Source organism: Lontra canadensis, unplaced genomic scaffold (assembly GCF_010015895.1).
Source record: "Lontra canadensis isolate GAN:19392208 unplaced genomic scaffold, GSC_riverotter_1.0 scaffold1, whole genome shotgun sequence".
Lineage (NCBI taxonomy): Eukaryota > Metazoa > Chordata > Mammalia > Carnivora > Mustelidae > Lontra > Lontra canadensis.
The window spans coordinates 57,851,785-57,868,679 of record NW_022630995.1 but is presented as its reverse complement, the minus strand read 5'-3'; the positions used below and the strand labels follow the sequence as shown (position 1 = coordinate 57,868,679).

The 16,895-nt window shown below is 42.2% G+C and overlaps 1 long non-coding RNA gene across 2 annotated transcripts; it reads left to right on the top strand.

Moving 5' to 3' along the window:
* The first annotated feature begins 13,691 nt into the window (after window positions 1–13,691).
* On the top strand, window positions 13,692–15,994 carry LOC116866170. 2 transcript variants are annotated; one of them, XR_004382353.1, is made up of 2 exons: window positions 13,692–13,774; window positions 15,640–15,994. It is a non-coding gene; the product is annotated as an uncharacterized LOC116866170 (long non-coding RNA). The 2 variants fall into 2 exon arrangements; XR_004382354.1 differs by lacking the exon at window positions 13,692–13,774 and adding an exon at window positions 15,046–15,101.
* The last annotated feature ends 901 nt before the right edge of the window (window positions 15,995–16,895 follow it).

Genomic DNA, 16,895 nt, shown 5'->3' with positions numbered 1-16,895 from the left:
AGCCACCCAGGTGTCCCTAGAGAATGATTTCCATGGAGTTGAACCATATGCCTCAAGAGATATCAAAGTTAGTTAGAAAAAGACAAGAAAAATGCTCACTTCTTCAAAGAAAACAATAAAATAGTCATCAGTAATTATTTTTGGCAATGAATACTAAAGCAATGGTTGTGCTTCTCTGGATTTAAGTTAGGAAGTTATTAAAATGTTTTGCACACTCTTTCTGTGAAAAGGAGTGAGATCATAATTAACAGGTGAGATTCAGGTAACCATTTTAAAAAATGATAATAAAAGCCTGAATAACTGGGGCACCTTGGTGGCTCAGTTGGTTGAGTGTCGCTGACTTGATTGCAGCTCAGGTCTTGATCTCAGGGTCATGGGATCCAGCCCTATATCGGGCTCTGTGCTGGACATGCAGTCTGCTTAAGATTGTCTCCCTCTCCCTCTGTGTCTCCCCAACCCCATTTCTCAAAGAAAAAAAAAAAAAAAAAAAAAAGCCTGACTAGCTGTCAAGATTCTTTTAGCTTGAATGTAAACTTGAATTTCCACTATTTTAGGTGATCAGAAATACATACTTTGATGTGGTAAATATGTTGAACAAGTTACAGTCGTGGTTAAACAGTGAGTTTTGCAATAAAGAAAGTATCTGTGTTGTTCCCCAAATCTAGACATTTCAACAAGGAAGGAAGAGAGAAGAAAGTGCATTTTTATTTATATATTCACATTTTCTGTTAATAGGCAACTGAAGGGATGTTCTCCACTATGTTGTTGGTCTCATGTACATTTGCCTAATACAGGAAGCCCCGTGGGCATGGGCCCCATTCTCAAGGATCCAGAGTGCTCACTGTTAAGACAAAACATGCTTGGCAGGTACAAACAATACCTACTTTTTAAGCTTCAATTTAAATTATAATATATATTTGAAGTAAAATAAATGCAGTCAAATCATGTAAAAAATGAGGACAACATGGGAAAAAAATGAACGTGTACATATATGGAAGGGTGCTGGGGTAAGGTGAGTTCAGAGGTGAAGCAAGCACTCTGTAGGAAGGCAGCCTTGAACCTGGTTTTAAAAGAAATGATAGTCAGTGGGTGGGCAGGGGTGTGGAAGGCATGAGTAAGTAAGTTAGTAAGCTTAATTTTCAAGATTAGACATAGGAAAAATATAGTCATACAAATATGGGCATGTTCACTCCTGAAGTGAGCATATTTCTTAATTTTGATTAACATAAACCAGTACATAGCTCTTTGACTAATGAATGTAGAAGACCAGATTAAAGCAAGGGCGGATTTATACCAATTTCCTAGACTAAATGTGTATTCTATAAAATAGATTATCTGAGTGAAGAAGCTTGTTTTTACGGGCATGACTATGAAGGGGTAGAGCCTAGGGGCTTTGGAGCAACAACTGGGTATGCATTTTTAGCTTTGCTGGTTTCTAGCAGTCTGACTGGGCAAATTGTTCCACATCTCTCTGTGCTCTTTTCTTATTTGTTTAATGCAAAGAATAATAGAGCAACCATATGGTTTAGGAGAAGATATGATTGATAACATTCATTCATTTCACAAGTATGTTTTGGGCTCCTACTACATGTCAGGAAATGTTCTTTTTTTTTTTTTTTTTTAAAGATTTTATTTATTGATTTGAGAGAGAGAGAGAAAGGAAGCACAAAGGGGGAGTGAGTGGGAGAAGTAGACTCCCCGCTGAGCAGAGAGCCCAATGTGGGACTTCATCCCAGGACCCTGCGATCGTGACCTGAGCCAAAGGCAGAAGCTTAACTGACTGAGCCACCCAGGTGCCCTCTCAGGAAATGTTCTAGATGTTGGAGGGAAAGCAGGTAAGCCAGACAGATAAACCTTTGTCATAACAGTGCTTCTGTCCCAGTGGAATTAGCTGGTCATCAAATAAATGCAAAAATAACATTTCAGACAGAGATAAGTGCCCTACAAAAGATTAAGTAGAGCCATATGATCGAGGGTGAGGGACTAGCAGCTTTCAGGTTAGGGATGGTCTTTCTCAAATCTGAAGGTCTTAGGGAAGCCAGCCATGAGAAAATGAAGAGAAGCAGCCCTGGCAGGGAGAGCAGCTAGTGCGAAGGTCCTGGGGCAGGATTCAGCTTTATTGTGTTTGAGGAGCAGAAATAAGGCTTGCAGCTGGAGGATATTGGGCAAGGGGTAAAGAGGTATCAGATGGAATCAGACCATGTAGGGCTTTCATATCAAGGATAGGAGATGTGTTTTGTCTTAAGTGCAAGGAAAAGCCCCTGGAGAATTTTAAACTGGTGAATGACATGATTTTGTAATGGATGTCAAGTGCTCACCACTGGTCCTGGCACAGGACGCACATTTAGTAGAAGTTAACTGCTGTTAGCACTTCATTTAATCCTCACACCAGCCTAGTGTGATGGTTACCACGAAAGGAAATCACTCCAAATCTGATCCGGGGCAGAACTTTGTGGGCTGATGTGATTTTTAGCCCCTTTGGGAAGGCTCCAGCCTTCCTGATAAAGTGCTGGTGTTTTTTTCTGATGGAGTTTAATGTGATTTAGAGTCCTTCTGGGAAGTTAGATTGACTCCATTCTGCTAACTCTTGTTATTTAGATACATGCAATAACTTTTAACCAGATATTCAAAGGTACAATTCTCTTTTAAGCTTGATGCTATTCTAATAATCTGTAAACCACACATTCATCTTTTAAACCTCCAGTCAAGTAATGTTTATTAAATCACATTTGTTTTCCTCCTCAAAGAAAACCTTTGAACTAGTGTTCTTGAAGTATTTTCCCTTGGCGACAATTTGAAATAAAATGTGGATAAATGTTCACACTCAATTTACCTGAGAAGTGGGTTTGAAGGTATCATCAATACCACCATTCTACAGACAAGGAATCTGAGGCTTATAAATGTCACGTGACTTGATCAGTGCCACAGGTTGTCACCCCAAAGCCTGTGCAGGTAGGCATTCCACTGTTTCCTCCCAGGAAGACCAAACTTAACCCAGTGTTCTAAGAAGCAGCAAAGTGAATCTGAATCCAAAGGAAAGCATAATCCCCAGTTACCATAGTCTGTCTGTCTCCCTCCCTTCCTCCCTCTTCCTTCCTCCCTCCCCTTCCTTCCTTCGTTTCTTCCTTCCTTCCTTCCTTCCTTCCTTCCTTCCTTCCTTCCTTCCTTCCTTCCTTCCTTTTTCTTTCTAAAGATTTTATTTACTTTAGAGAGAGAGAGAGAAAGAGTAAGAGAGGATGAGCAGGGGGAGGGGCAGAGGGAGAGGGAGAAAGAATCTCAAGCAGACTCTGCACAGAGTGCGGGAGTCCCATGTGGGGCTTGATCTCATGACCCCAGGATCATGACCTGAGCTGAGACCAAGAGTTGCTTGCTCAACTGACTAAGCCACCAGGTACCCCTTACTCCTTTTTCTTTTATAGAAATCCCATTATTATCTGTTAAGGTTTATATTGATTTTCAAAGAAGAATATTCATTGTGACCTCCTCTCCCCCAGTGGGAGAGTCATATAGAGAGTATATACATATATATATATATATATATATATATATATATGTAGTTCATCTCCACTTTCACTCTGCTTTTTCATTTTTAAGGGTTCTAATTTGTTCCTTCATCCATGGAACCCAGTCTTGACTTGGATGGACCTCTTCTCCAGTTTGATTCATGAAACCTATTCCTCTGGTCTGGAAGGTCACTCACTTGGATTTTCAGCCTGTGGAACCCAGAGCTTTCATTCATTAGTGTTCTGTGTACAATGTCAGTCGCACAACCCGGTTGTGTGGGTCTGCCAAAATGAAGTAAATTACACATTAGCCCTTGTGAGAAGAAACCTGAATGAGATCACTGAAGGGTGCTAAAACACTCTGGGTTATTTTGACCGACCGGGGGATGGGGTAGTCCCTACTTCTAACTGCCCAGTATTATTTTCTTTGACCAAATCGGTTCCATAGTTATATTGGAGCCAGTTCAGACAACAAGCTTGTGTTAAATTTTCAGGAAATTTGTGAAGTAGTTGATGCCAAGTTGGTAGCTTGAAATTGGCCACCGTGGGAATATTTATACCACAGACATTGAAAAATGCCACGAATGAGGGTTCCCCCCAACAAAGCCAGTTTTTAAATACTTACCAGTATATCACTCAAGTGCCCCTCAGGTTCACCCTTGTTTTCGGCCCAGTTATAGGCCAAGGAGAGGGCATAAAAAGACAGCGAGTGGGACGGTTGCCAGGACAGGTTTTTGGCTGGCATTCATTTTCCTGCCTGCATTTTCCCCCATCACATACTCTGCCAAGAGTTCTGGAGTCAAATGGACCCTGAATTCCAAATAGCAAATGAGGTTCACTTTCATCCCCCACCCCCCATCCTGAGCCCAAGGTTGAATCCTGGCTCATCACTATTTGTTCTGTGACTTGAGCTAGTCAGTTATCCACCTCTCTAGGTGTGTCTCCTCATTGCTGTCATGAAGAGAATACCGCCAACCCCATGGTTTGTGTGTGTGTGTTTGGTGTTGGTGGGGGTGGCTTGTGAAGGGCCCCCTTAAACGGCCTTGCTTAGAACATGGTGCATTGTAAGCTTTCAATAAATGATAGCTCTGATTGAAATTCTAAGGGAAGCTCTAATTGAAATTCACTGCATATTCACAGACACTCTGAGGAAAGTGCTAGTGCCCAGAGGCCCCACATCTCTGGAGACGTCTGAGGCTCTGGGACCAGCCTGTCTTGCACTATTTCTCCCACGAGGTGGCGGACTCTGTCTGAGCTCTTTGTGGCTGGGAGCCCAGGCACGCCTGTGATTCCCTCGGAGTCCAAGCCACACCAGCTGCGTTCTTTCTCCCTTTCATGCAGCTCTGGTCTCCATACCTTCAGTGCTTTGAGCTTAACATTTCCAGCTACTAAGAAGTGGGGAGAAAGAAGCCTTTATTGAAATATGTTGATCTGGCCTGAGTGGCTTTTCCTTGCTATGCAGGAGTATTGTAAAATCCTTTTACTTCCTGCAAGGATATTTTTAACAGGTAGGAAGCTGAAGTCTTGGAGGGTGTTTCTGTTGTTCTGTCTGTCTTGGTTCCTTTTTTCTCATTCTCCAGTTGTGAAAGCAACATGATAGAATACAGTTCACGTGGGGCAGCAGTCAGAACGACCTAGATGTGACCTATGACTTTGCTACTGACAGAATGAACTGGGGCTGCTCCTTTGAATTTCTAGCTCCCAGCTTCCTAATCCATAAAATGGCAGCATCTCCCTCTCACTCTCTCTCATCTACTCCTCTATCTTGAGTTAGTCCTGTACTTCACAACCTGGCCACACATTAGATTCACCTAGGGAGCTTTTCAAAAATTGTCAATTCCTTGGCTCCACTCCAGAGGACTGATTCAGTTGGACTAGGTTTCAAACACAGCATCAGTTTGTCTGAGAAGCTCCCTGGGTGGTTCTGTGAGTTGTGAAGGTTAAGAACTGCTGAGATCCTCTTATTAAGCCTCTCTAAGCCTCAGTTGGCTCATATGCTCATAACCTGAAAATCCCTGGACCTCAACAGCTCATAGAAATACAACATGATTCCCTTTGCTAACAGTCCTCCTACCTGCAGTCCTCCTGCTCAGATGAGCAGGCAGTTCCGTCTCTTCCCCTGTCCACCCCTTGTCTTCAGGAGCCTTTCATGAGATGCCCAAGAATCCCCACTGGGGTTCTGCTGGGGGAGAAGAACAATAATGCAGGAAACAAAGGCAGAATAGAAATTACTAAATTTCCCTACACCTATAGCTCATTGACACGTCCTTGAAACAGGCAGAGTGACCTTCTTCTAGGGACTTAGCTAATATTTTGCTAAGGGCAACAGGTGATTTTAGCCCTATCCCCAGAATCCTGTAAGCCTACTTTAACATATAAAAATTGCTTTGGAAAGATGCCCTTCAACGACGAATGGGTAAAGAAGATGTGATCCATATACACTATGGAGTATTATTCCTCCATCAGAAAGGATGAATACCCAACTTTTGTAGCAACATGGACGGGACTGGAAGGGATTATGCTGAGTGAAATAAGTCAAGCAGAGAGTCAATTACCATATGGTTTCACTTATTTGTGGAGCATAACAAATAACATTGAGGACATGGGGAGATGGAGAGGAGAAGGGAGTTGAGGGAAATTGGAAGGGGAGATGAACCATGAGAGACTATGGACTCTGAAAAACAATCTGAAGGTTTTGAAGGGGTGGGGGGTGGGAGGTTGGGAGAGCCAGGTGGTGGGTATTACGGAGGGCACGTATTGCATGGAGCATTGGGTGTGGTGCATAAACAATGAGTTCTGTTACACTGAAAAGAAATAGATTTAAAAAAAGGAAAAAAAAATTGCTTTGGAAATTTCCTTTATCTCTATCCCCCAAGATACATGTTGGCCATCATCCTCCAAGCATGACCAAGCATCTGAAGGGTCTCATCACTAGGGTTTTATTAGACAGTAATGAACGACCTTTCCCAACAATAAGTAGCCCCCTCAAGTTCCTGGAAACCTTGCTTCCAAAATTCCTTACAGACTTAGGCTACCCTAACCCCCTTCCAACTTGAAAGCATATAATGGGCCACTCCTCATGACCCCAGTGCAGCTCTTTCTGCCCACCAGTCCTGTCTCTGTTCTTCCTTTTTTTTTTTTTTTTTTTTAAATTTTTATTAACATACATTATTAGCCCCAGGGGTACAGGTTTGTGAATCACCAGGTTTACACACTATCTCTGTTCTCTAATAAAACCACCTTTTTGCATCAAAGATGTCTCAATAATTCTTTCTTGTCCATTGGCTTTGAACCCTAATGTCTTTTCCTATATCAAACAATACCTGGCAACCTTGTCCCCATGCTGAAGCTAGGCTGTCCCTGTGGTCAGCAGAAATGGTCCCTCAGAACAATGCACGATGGTCCTTCTCTTGGTTTACCTTTGACTAGGAATACTCCTCTCTGATTGGCTTGGGTTGCAGGTCCATGGCCTATCAGATATCAGCTCTTCCACTTCACCACAGAGTAACCATATTTCCTAAGTCACGGCCTGGTACCCGGCGAGCAGTGTTGGGAGTTACAGCATCCACTCATGACTCAGAACCAGCACTGTGCTCCAACAACATGTGCTTGGGGTGCTCATCCATACTCCTCCCTCTTGATGAATTTCCTCTTGGAGATCCTTCTTTTTCTTCCCATTATCTGGCCTCATATGTGTCCATCCTTGTCCATAGGATGTGTTCTAATACATGTAATTAGTAGGTAAACACCAAGCCCTCTTCTCCCAGAAGGCTTCTTGGCCCACTATGTAGATTCCTACAGATTTAAAAAATGTTAAAAAAATAAATAAATAATCAAATTTTTAAAAAATATATGAGAGAAGATCCATTATCACTCCACTTATCAGCCTTTCTCTTCTAAACACAAGCTTTTCCCAAGCACCCTCTTCACTAAAACAGCCCCTTTTCCCAAAATCTGTGGGTATGAATGAACTTACTTTGCATATGTGTAACCCAGAGGGATTTCTGAAATGGGGATTTCCAAGACAAAGGACCACTTGCCCCAAAAATAGGATCAAGTTTTTCACATGAGAAACCATACAAAATACTCGAGATAGTAGTTTCCTTGGTATCAACCAATTTTAGAATTCAGTCTCTTCTGGGCAACCTGGTCCACATAAATGGGGTTGATATGAATGGCAACGTCACAGGGCGGTTGAGAATAATAAACAAGACATGGAATGAGCAACTTATAATGTCTTATTATTACGTCTGTTACTAATTAGTTATTCTAATCAGCATCTAATCAGAGTTGCCCCTCCAGACAGCGAGTATCCCACGACTGAGTCATCTTCTCTCCTCTTACACACACACACACACACACCACCCCCCCACCCCTGTGCAGTTGTCAGTGTAGTGGTCCTGACCCCTAACCAACACAGGATCACCATTGAGAGGAGTCACATTAGCTAGAGTGATGGGGCTCTTCACTGAAAGGCAGGCTGTGGGCCCTGTGTTATTTACTCTCTCTCCCTCTTGCTCTGGAAAATGATTGCTTATATTGAGCTAAAATCTGGTGGACAGAAAAAGACGGTTCGAGTTTTGTTGTTTACTATCCCACCTCCAGGCTTCAGATGAGGAAGACTCCATCACCAGCAGGGTGGGCTGCGCCGCTGGTGTGTGGATCAGCACAGTGGGTGGGGAGACCTGCAGAGGCTGGCGTGCTCTCCAGGTGAAATGATACTGGATGCCCTGAGAGAGAAAGATCCTGAGAAAGGGATGCCGGAGAGGCATGGCTGGAGACGGATAGGGTGAGGAGAAAAGGGAGGAGTTGAGGAAAGAGACCGAGATGTGGAAGCTGTCTCAAATTATTCTTCGATCTTTGTGGAGTAGGATTTGGGTTTGCTGGTGGGTGTGTTTCTAGATGCTTCAGTGTCCGTTAGGGGAGAACGGGGGCCCAAATGGTCCACGTGCATTTGAATTGTGTCTGTTTTCCTGAAGTTCTCATGCATTGGTTGTATATTCTCGGTGCAAAGAGCGTTCAGAACAGTAGCACCTTGGCCATCGTCGTCCAAACCCACTGTTCTACATTCCTTCCTGGCCCAGATTGCCTCTTCTCATGCTTCAAGGGTTGTTCCAGACCAGAGGTGTGGAGGAAACCAGAGGAGGAGGGAGACCATGGGCCATCTCCTTGGCCCAGTGTGGAAGCTTTTGCAAGGCACAAGGGTAATACGGTAATACAGGTATCTCGAGATGTATGTCAGAGGCCTCAGGCTCAAGATCTTTCCTGCAATCACTTCCATGTTCAGTATTTTCTCATCAGCTCTCTTCTCTGTGCCTCAGTTTCCTCCTCGAGGACAGTGTCCCCAGTACCCCTCTTTGCACTTTATGTGATCTACAAGGGGCAGCCAGGGGTTCGGGATTGGGTGGCAGCAGTGTGGATGCTAAAGGGTTGGGGTTCCTGGCCACCCTACTCTTTCATCAGAGTCACTATGCTGTGGACTGGGTAGGCTGGGTTTCCTTAAAATCCCCTAGGACCACTAAATTTCTTTCTTTCTCTTTTTTTTAAACTTTTAATTTTTCTTTAATTATTTTTTGTGAGTTCTGTGCCCAACGTGGGGCTTGAACTCACAACCCCGAGATCCAGAGTCACTGTTGTACCAACTGAGCTAGCCAGGTGCCCCTAGAAATGGACACTTCGGAAAAAAGTTATTTATTTTTAGTAATCTCTATATCCAGTGTGGGGCTTGAACTCATGACCCTGAGTTCAAGACTCAAATGCTCTACTGACTGAGGCAGCCAGATGCCTGTACCATTGAATTTCTGCTACTACTGAAAAAAAAAAAAAAAAAAAGGCTAGAATCCAACAACCTTTAGCAATATTTTGTCATCATGTTAATGGTACATGTCCTACTAGGGGGTTGCATTGTTGATTTTACATGTTAGATGGTTGAACGATTTTTTTGAAATACACTTGACCTATAACCTTACATGAATTTCAGGTGACAACATAATGATTGGATATCATATATATGACAAAAGGATCACCAAAATAAATCTAGTTACCATCCATCACCACAGTAGTTACAATTTTTGTTTCTTGTGATGAGAGCTTTTTAAGATCTATTTTCTCAGCAGTTTTCAAATCTATAGTATAGTATCAACTATAGTCACTATGCTGTACATTATATCCCCTGGACTTATTTATTTTGTAACTATTTTCTCCCATCCTTCATACTCTGCTTCTAGTAACCACCAATATGATCTCTGTATCTATGGGTTTAGTGTTTTTAGATACCACATGTAAATATTCATTCTTTGTCTGACTTATTTCACTTAGCATACTGTCTTAAAGATTCATCCATATTATCACAATTGGCAGGATTTTGTTCTTTTTCATGATGAATAATATTCTATTTTACATGCAGACCACATTTTCTCTATTCCTTCAGCCATCAGTGGACACTTGGGTTGTTTCCATGTCTTGGCTCTTATAAGTAGTAATGTAATGAATGTGAGGGGGCAAATATTTTGTTGAAATAGGGTTTTGATTCCTAAATGCCCAGAAGTGGAATTGCTGGATAATATTATAGTTCTATATTTAATTTTTTCATTTCTTTTTTTATTGAGGTATACTTAACATACAGTTTTATATGAGTTTCAGTTGTACAATATAATGATTCAGTAATTCAATGTTACTTAGTGCTTATCATGATAAGTGTACTCTTACTATTTTTAATTTTTTGAGGAAGCCTTCATACTTTTTTCCACAGTGGCTGTACCAATTTACATTCCCACCAACAGTGCATAAGGGTTCCTTTTCTCCACATCCTCACCAACACTTATTGTTTCCGGTGTTTTCGATTTAGTTATTCTGACATGTGTGAGGTGATATCTCATCATGATTTTGGGTGAACATTTTTAACTTTCATAACTACCATATTTATTTTAATATCTGTAAGGAAAACTACAGCTAGCACATCAAATGTTTAATTTCACTGATCTGCTTCCTAGGATGAGGGTCAATACAGTCAAGTAAATGGACTTATTTAAAGGAAGAGAATAAGAAAATAATGTAAAGATGGCATAGGAATATGGGAGTCATGACTGGCATTTGGAGAAATGGGCAGAATGGCATATGCAGGTCCTCGTGGCTCTAACAGTCTGGCATTCTTACCCCACCCTGTCTTTTCTCCTGTTTCCTCTGCTTCCCCAGGAGAGAAGGCATTACAATGTATATTTCCAGATTCAAAATGGCACAGGGCCTGTGCACACTGGGTCTTCTCAGTCTTCCCCAACAAAGAGCTCTGTTTTGTCAGAGGCCAGCTCTGTTTTTCCCATCTCTGATCTGTGATGAGGTACATGGAATGGGCAGGAATGCAGACCAAACTGAAAGCAAGAAAAATAGGCAGGGCTCTGCAGAGATTGTGAAGCTGACCTTCAGCTGGGATTAGCCAAGGCGCTCTCTGCTCCATTGGCAGAATACCTCATGTGCTCGTGTTTGAAAAAAGCAAATCTGCAGAATTAGCAGCCAATAAATTATTACTGTGGCAGACTGGTGATTCTGTGTTGCTCTTTTGTAACCATCAGGGCTCACTTATTTTTATTTACTTCTTGGCATGAAATCATTTCCTATATTCTCTTTTTAACTCACTCTTAATGGCATCATGCATGTCTATTTTCCTTGTTCTCGATTCTGAATGATTCATCCATAATTGTCTGTTGTCTAATATTAGGCATGCATTGGTTTTCCATAGCTGATGAAGTGTGGCATGCCATGGTGGACAGACCTTGGGCGTTGGGACAGACTGACCTGGATTTATACCTGCCTTAGCCACCTGTGATCTGTGAATTGGTGCTTCTGACTTCAGTAAGACTGAACATCATTTTCTTTGACTACGCAACAAGAATTATGCTTCTCTCACAAGATTTTTGTGAAGATTTAAGAGGTACCATCTCTGTATGTATAACCCTGGGCTGAGTTTGTTGAGCTTTAGATGCTAAATAAATATCAGTTCTTTTATCGTTTTTCACAACCTCGACAAGTCTTTGTACCAGACGCTACAGACAAGGCAAAGATGAATATAACCTGGGTCAGGATGGGACATAGGTTTTCTTTCATGTACCAGCCCTCATGGAATGTGCAGCTTCAGGGAACACCTCGGGAGATGGCTTTAGGGGTCAGCAAGGAAGAGGAGCGCCACTGATTACCCTATCCTCAGGTGTGGGAATGGACAGTGGGGGGACGAGCCCATCCCACGTTTGCCATCACAGACACAAACCGTGCTTTGGGGAAGTTAAAGTTAAGGGACTGTGAAATTCCTGGAGAAGGAATGAAGAGCTATTGAATACAATAGTTGGTAAGTATTAGGTGCTTTTTCACGTGTTATGTATAGAATCCTCTCTGCAGACTGGAGACAACTGAGTTGTTATGCTCATTCTGTAAATGAGGAAATTGATGCTCAGACAGGCTAAGTAGATTTCTCAAGTTCTCACAAGGTAGGAAGTGGTGGAAATGAGACTTGAACCCAGAACTCTGATTCCGAAGGCCTTTTATTTGCAGTTACTAATTTGTTAAACTGGGGTGTTCAAATAAAGTCCTTAAAAAAAAAAAACAACAAAACAGGGTCGCCTGGGTGGCTCAGTGGGTTAAGCTTCTGCCTTCGGCTCAGGTCATGGTCTCAGGGTCCTGGGATTGAGCCCCACATCAGGCTTTCTGCTCAGCAGGGAACCTGTCTCTCTCTCTCCGCCTGTTTCTCTCTCTGCCTGCCTCTCTGCCTACTTGTAATCTTTCTCTGTCAAATAAATAAAATCTTAAAAAAAAAACTGAGGTAAAATTAAGAACTTCAAGGTTTGTCAAAGTGCACTAATTTTAAGTGTTCAGCTTGTGGACTTTTTTAAATATACCTGGGTAATTTGAATACACCTGTATAACTATCAGTGAGATTAAGATACAGAACTTTGTCACCATTCTAGAAAGTTCCCTCGTGTGCTTTCTCAGTCAGTAACCTCTTCACCTAGAGATAACCACTGTTCTGACACTTAGCCTCAATGATTAATTTTCACTGTTCTTTAACTTCACAAGAATGGCATTTTATAGTAATTTTGCTTTTGAGTCTTCCTTCTTTGTTCATCATAATGTCTGTGAGATTTATCATGTTATGTTAGTACTTTGTCTTTTTTATCCATTATTATGAATACATCACAATTTATTTATCTAATCTCTTCTTGGGGGACATTTGGATTATTTGATGTTTTTCCTTATTGTGAGTAAAGCTGCTGTCAACATTCTTGTAGTATCTTTGGGTGAGTATATACTCTTATTCTTTTCAGTCTATACTTGCTAGTGGAATTACTAGACCACAGGTTTGGTGACTATTTAACTTCAGTAGATATGGCCTATGGCCAGGCTAGGGCTGGTCCAGAGGTACTTGTGAGGCCACACTCCAAAGAGCAAGTGAGAAAGCCGACAACTAGAAACTGATCTTAGGGTGTAGAGTCAGAGAATCTTTCAGAGACTCTGTCTTTTGTTATAATGAAATTATTATTATTATTATTAATAGTAATAAAGAGGAAGGTCTCCTACCATTTCTGGACCAGATGAAACTCAGCTAAGGGTGTGAGAGCACCAGTGGGGCCTCCCTCAGCCACAGGCCAAAACATGGCCCTTTGGCAACTTTGCAGTCTCTGCAAAGGTGGTCATAACTTTCGTGTAGCCCCTTCAACATGGAAACCAGAGGCTGCAGCACAGACAGTCTCTGCAGGACTCCCTGACTCTACACCCTAAGATCAGTTTCTAGTTGTTGGCTTTCTCACTTGCTCTTTGGAGTGTGGCCTCACAAGCACTTCTGGACTAGCCCTAGCCTGGCCATAGCAGCAGATTTCTCTGCTCCCTGGTGGGCAGAGCCACACCTTCTCCAAAGATATCTGGATCCCTCCCAAGGCTGGTTCTTCCATGGGTACTCATCTGAAGCCATAGGGTGCCTTACAGAGTCTCTTTGTATCTTACGGTTCCTCTAGCACAGTTAATGGTTCTTTGTACTCAACTTTCTTTGTGTGGGTTACTGTGTATTTTATGTCTCCTGATTGGACCCAGATTGTCATTGGAGGGGGGGGTGATCCCAGGAAGAATACAAGAGAGTGGAGAAGGAAAAAAGCCAACATAGAACGTGTCAATGAGTGGCGCACTACTGTGAGCATTTGGGGCTCATTCGCACTTATGTCCCCTGAGAGTCTGGGTACAACACTCTTCAGCATCACTCCAGCAGGAGGGAAGGAGGCTGACTATTTATGGTATGTATCTACCAGTTTTCATCCCGCATTGCTCTATGGGGAACTTCATGTCCTGGCACTTCTGTCCTGCCTTGCATGCCTGGACTGTCCAGAGCGTACTTCTGTAGCCAGAAAAGCCCTTGGGTAGAGAGAAGCAATTCCTTGATAGTAAGATATCTGTGTGCTCGCACTGAAGCTGTGGGTGACTGCTAGGGTGGACCCCGGAAACGTGAGTGGGCACTGACGTATTGATTAGTGACGTGTTGCAGTATGTTGGCTGACAAAAGGAAATTGGTCAGCTGGATGCTAACCAATGGTGCAGACTGCTTTGAGGGTGAATTTTCTGGAAAAGCCAGTTGTAGAGGATCAAACATTTTTCTGACTGGTATAATTTAATTGTACGGTCAGTGTTTGTTATAGATAATTGGGATTTTCTTTGACCTTGACAATCTCACTGACTTGCTGTCTGCACTGGAAGCACCATTTTCTGTTTCAAATAAGCCAAACCTGGCTCCCACTGCCACGCTTGGGAGGTGCTGACGGCTGTGGTAACCAACCAGCAAAAAGGCAGTGGTGTTTGTATTTTCTGTTTTGCCCTTTACGAGAGCATTTCAGCTGAAGCGAAAGGCTTTTTTCTTCACCCTGGGTTTTTAATAGAAATCTCGGTGGCATGAAGCTGTTTTAGTTCTGAGCGCCAGCTTGTGAAGTTCAGTGGTGACAAAGCTCTGTTCTGGCACAGAACGCGGTGGGTACCACGGCAGAGATGCTAATTCACAGAAGGACCGGAACAAAAATCTAAGCAGGAGACAAGTTTATTACAAAGGGTCATGGACAGTGCTTGTCTGTGGGTCATGTGGGCTGAAGGTCATTTCTATGTTAAAAATTTAAAATCATTCACATTTTGCAATTAAGTCAACCAATGTATGTGGTTTCCCAACTGGCAGTGTATTTTTTTTTTTTTCTTCTGTATTTAAGATGCTCGGTGAAGAAAGAATGAGGAAGCTTACAGTGTCCTGAAATGGAAACATCTCTGAGACATATCAGTGACAAAAACAATATACAGAACAGTGTTGAGTAGCTACCTATTCTATGAGAAAGAAGGGAAAAAGATTGTATAGCCACATATGTTTATATTTACATAAAAAATATAATAAAAGCATCTGAAGTGTGGGCAAAGAAGGCAGAAACAGGGGTGACGTTTTTCAACATATCATTTTTATATTGTTTTGATTTTAAAATCATATTAATGTATTTCCTGTTTAAGAAAAGAAATAATGTCCTGTGAAGAACATACATAATCATTGGAAAACAGGCCCCTGTTCTTTGATCACTTCTACAACCTTTGAAGGTAGCTTCAGATGGGAAAATGGATTCCATAAAATATAAATTCAAATGCACGTAGTGAATCCTTTGCAAACATTTAGGGCATGAGTGGAAATTTTTTACATCCACACTCATGGAAATTTTTTACATCTATGCTGCTATTTACCTTCTCGCCAGCAGGGGGAAGTGTTTCTCTGTTTTTCTTTGTACCTTCGCCTACCTCCCCAACTTCAGATGCAAAACCAACCAAGAATTCTAATTCAAATCTATGCACAAAATGCACCACATTTCCTAGATTCATGGTGTTACTCTCTCATCCCGAAAACCTTTTGGGGACTTGGAGCTTCCAGTAGGCTGCTAATGATTATTCAAAAGCCACTGATTATTGGGCTTGCTGGTGTAAAGTCTTTTCTTCCCCATTCTTTGCTCCCTTGTCATTCTACTGGGCCCCTATACATTACTTTCCATAATCAGATCGTAGGAGAAACCCTTAAATTATGAAAATTCACAGCACATGCTCTCTCTCTGTCTCTCTCTTTCTCTCTCTTTGTTTTACTTTGCAGATGAGACCCAGGATTTGGGAGGCAAAACAAACAAATTAACAAATATGAAGAGGGCAGATTTTGGATCTCCATGAATGATGCCAAAGTTAAGAAAAGCTAAAAGAGGTAGAGAAGGTATCTCTGGGGAGTGTTCTCTTGCCTGGCTGGCCTTGTACCTGATGGGACTCTGGACATCTTCACAACAGGAGCCATTTTGCAAAGGACGAGATGATAGCTCTGAGAGGATGAGCAACTCACTCAAGTTTATGTTGCTGCAAAATAATAGAATTGGAAGTAGGTGCCAGACTGCAGCCAAGGAGGAGACACTGAAGTGTTTTTTCCCTACACCGTGCTAAATAAACTAAGGCAGCGCCTCCCCTGTGCTCTTTCCTGCCTTTACCCCTCTAGTCTCTGTCCCGCTCTTCCTCCTCCTCTTGGTGTCTCTGAAGAGAGGAAGGGGAAAAGGACAAACTGCCCAGAGGCTCCTCAGTTGTTCAGGGGAAGCTGTTCTTGGTTGTACACTGGCAGTGATTTCTTTCAAAAAGGCAGCAACATTGAACTGCCCAAGGTCAGAGAGTCCCAGAGCTGTGGACTTGGGGAAGAGCCAGGGAAGGCAGTATGCTGTTTTTTGTTTGTTTGTTTTGTTTTGTTTTGTTTTTTTAATTTTTTTTTAAGCTGTTGGGGGGCATTTTGTGCTTGTGTGTAAGGGTATGTTTGAGTATTCTGCTTCCCTGTCCTGGCTGCCTGGCAGTACCCGGAGGTGAAGGAGATGGTCACAAATGCAGACAGGGACACTTTCCAACACTGTATCATAGTGAACAAAGAACAACAGTGAAGATGTTTTACACAAAGAGAAGGATGTGAGAGTGAACTTGGGTGGCATGGCATCCAGCCTTTCTGATAAATAACACCAGCAAGCCTTGGGGAGAGAACTGTGGCCCTTGTCAATGGTGAGTAAGGCCAGGAGAAATCACCTTTTGTGGAAGCATTACTCTAGCCACGTTTCAACACTAGCTATGCTGCCATTTCAACACAGAGTTGCAGGCAGCCGGCTAGCGTCTTCGGGTGGGTGATAGTACCTAGATAGAATTTTCTGTTTGCTTTATTTTCCTTTAGTTATGATTCTGTTTATGACAAAAGATTATGATTTTCTGATTATGGTAGTGATACATTGTCCCTTTTAAATACAGGCCTTTAAGCAAAAAAGTCAACTTAAAGGAAAATAATGAGTAAATAATAGGATAGTTGGTATGGAGATGTGGAAAAACCGTTGGAAG